The 3,416-nt window shown below is 33.2% G+C and overlaps 1 pseudogene; it reads left to right on the top strand.

Annotated features, from left to right (window-relative positions):
* Positions 1-1,061: 1,061 nt before the first annotated feature.
* LOC149571150 (transmembrane 9 superfamily member 7 pseudogene) lies at positions 1,062-2,015 on the top strand (annotated as a pseudogene).
* The last annotated feature ends 1,401 nt before the right edge of the window (positions 2,016-3,416 follow it).

The following is a 3,416-nucleotide window of genomic DNA, read 5'->3' on the forward strand; positions in this document are numbered from 1 at the left end:
TTGCTTAGCAATGTTCCTATGAAGGATAAAGATCAAAGTTCTAATGTAGATGTGAGGGTTCCTATGCCACAATTCAGAGTTCATTGCCTTGGTTTAGAATTATAGATTAGTTTGATATGATTTATTATGCTTCTTCAACTTCATGTTCATAATTTGACGTAGAGAAAGAAACAATTGAGTTAGTCTTCAAAATTGTTTGATTGAATATATAAAAGGAAGCAAAATTAGAACTGGAATGTAGAATTGGAAATGGAATGCAAATTTGGAATTGGAATTGGAATGTAGAATTAGAATTGGGATGTAGAACTGGATTTCAAATCTTTTCACCATAGGAGAAGCTCATTTGGGACTTTCTGCAAAGAACAGGAGAAGTCATTTTGATCTTTTCCACCAGACAAGCCAAATTGTCATTTTTTGCCAAAGTGAAGAAAATTAAATTTTGATAATTTCACAGATTTTAAACTTGAAATATGTATTCAATATGAATTACTGTCGTATGAAAGCTTAGATTTTGAAACCATTATTTGAGAAATAAAAGAAACAAAAAATTCATGTCTTAATGCATCTTTCATAGCTCATTCACAAAATCCTGCCAGTGGAGAAGTAGAAGTTAGATTTTTCGCCAAACATCAAGTTCATAGAAGAATAATAGAACGTCCTTCCTCATACCAGTTACCTACAAAAAACTCTAAAGTATACATGTGGAACCCGATGGATATCATAGCATGGGCCTGTGAGTGCAAAATTTCAATGCCCAAGACCCACAAAACCATTTGATAGAATGCTCGAACAAGTGCAAGATAACAGAGTAGCATTGATCAAAGAATACATAGTTCCCTCCGTGCTATCGAGCCGTATGTTGATAAATTAGAACTTGTGTATGTAATGGAGACCAGGATCCGATGTATTGACTCCATTTTTTGTATTGCACCTTATTGTATGTTATGACATGAGCAGCTAGTGTGAAGTTACCAAGTGCATCATAGGCATGAAGGAATTTTTTTAAAACTAGTCCAATACAAATTCGAATATCATCCACTGAATTTTGTTTGAAGGTGAGGATGGAAACATGATGGAAATTGGTCCATGGAGATGTGTTCAGGCCTCCTAGTCACTCTAGCCTGCTTTGTGTGTATGTTAGAACTAGTGTTCAATTTTTTGGAATGACACTTGTTATAATGATATTTGCAATGCTTGGTTTCCATTGTCCCTCCAATTATTGTGGGTTGATAACTGGTATGGTTATATTATGGGTTTTCATGGGTTTATTTCCTAACTACTCTTCAACTCATTTGTATATGATGTTCAAAGGCATATAATAAAAAAAAAAACCCTGAAGTCTGCTTTTATGTTTCTAGGTACTATTTTTTTTTTTTTGCATTTTCTTCATACTAAACGCATTGATATGGGGTGAGAAATCATTTGGTGCAGTGCCCTTTGGAACAATGTTTACACTGGTCTTTTTATCCTTTGGAATTTCTGTACGCTTGGTTTTTTGTCACCAGTTACTTTGGGTTCAAGAAACTTGCAATTTAGGATCCAACGAAGACAAACAAGATCCCAAGGCAAATTCCAAAATAGGCTTGGTACATGCAGCCAATTTTCTCCATATTAATTGGTGACATCTTACCTTTTGGAGTTTTTTTCATTGAGCTATTTTTCTTTTTGACTTCCATATGGATGAATCAGTTCTACTATATCTTTGGGTTCTTGTTCATTGTCTTTATTATCCTTTTGGTCACTTCTGTCAAGATCACTATTGTTCTCTGCCACTTCCCATTGTGTAGTGAAGATTATCATTGGTGGTGGAGGGCATATCTAACTTCAGGCTCATCAACACTCTATTTGTTTCTCTATGCGATATTCTACTTCTTCACAAAATTGGAGATCACCAAGCTTGTTTCTAGTATTCTCTACTTTGGCTACATGAAAATCATTTCATATGATTTTGTTTGTTAACTGGTACAATTGGCTTCTATGTGCATAAGATATACTTAGTAGTGAAGATTGATTGAGTTTCTCAACACAACTACTTGTGTTTGTCATACACTCAATTTTATGGCAAAGAATAGGAAAAGGTTCTGATGTGCACATGGTTTCCATTATTTGCAAACATAAGGTGAAAAGGAAGTATAGGCAATGTAATGTTTGAACACAACTATTCCTAAAAAAAAAGGCAGAGTATTCTAGGCCAATCAGATTTTTGGACATGAAGAGTCAAATAATCCCAATAGTGCTAATATTTAGAAGACTTTTGCAATACTTTGAGAAATCTTTTGCATTGAAATCATAAAGAATGATGCCATTAAAATGGTCAAGGTACTAAAAGTTAAAAGAATATGATTCAAAAAGAGTGAAAATAGATTATTATTGAGAAACGAATAAAGACTTGAATGAGAAAGAATTAGCTATATTGGTGATTGAAGGGTCATGAAGATGAAAAGGCATTAAATAAGGAATTCGATGATGATACAAAGGTTCTTCTTTTCCACAAAGGTAGGCATTGCTGAAGTAGAGGGGAGGGCATTTAGTTTTTGTATTTTGGTTTACACATTAGAGATTGATATTCAATTTTTGTAATAAATTTGACTGTAGATTGTAAGAAAATATAATAAGTGTTGTGTTTGTTGTGTTTAAAACAAGAAAGGTTTGGTTATGAATCAAAGTATTTGAGCATCACTTTTTCTGATTACTTTCAATTAGAGTATTGTTATGGTTAGTTTTGAGCACTTTCTTACATTCTGAGTCAAATGGTGAATGGGTTGTAGATTGGAGTATTTTCAACTGTTTCTATTGCAAATATTAGAATGTTTAATCTTCTTTTATTTCAGTTTCATTGCACTTGCATAATTTACATTCATATTGCATTACTGGTATCAAGGAGTCATAGGAATTGTGGGTTCTCAGCATTGGCTAGGTTTAGGAGCTAAAATCTACCTATGACAAAAAATCTACCTAGAAGCTAAAATCTACTATACTAGTATCAAGAAGTCATAGGAATTGTGGGTTCTTGGCATTGGCTAGGTTTAGGATCTAAAATCTACCTAGGTTAGTTTTGTCTATGGCTAGCTTGGTTTTCCCTCTTCCGTTCTTAGGTTAAGAATGAACCCAATTAGTTTAGGAACTAGTAAATTCATTGAATATCACTTGATAAGGGAGCTATACCTTTCAATTTAGAGGAAATTTATCTACCTAAAGATAGATTATCCAACTATTGGTATCTGGTTGTTCTTTCAGATTTGGGCATTTGAGAGTTAAATTGAAAAAAAAAAAATCTATTTACCAACAAATTTTTTGGTGACTCCACTGAGGATGTGAAAAAGAAGATTAGTGTTAAGTTTTACTTCCTCAATTTATTATTATCTTCGCTACCTAGAGATTGGAAAATCTATTTTAGTTCTCAGAATTTGTGGTCA

Source organism: Cupressus sempervirens, chromosome 2 (assembly GCF_028749045.1).
Source record: "Cupressus sempervirens isolate cs-2001-9-10 chromosome 2, ASM2874904v1, whole genome shotgun sequence".
Classification (NCBI taxonomy): domain Eukaryota; kingdom Viridiplantae; phylum Streptophyta; class Pinopsida; order Cupressales; family Cupressaceae; genus Cupressus; species Cupressus sempervirens.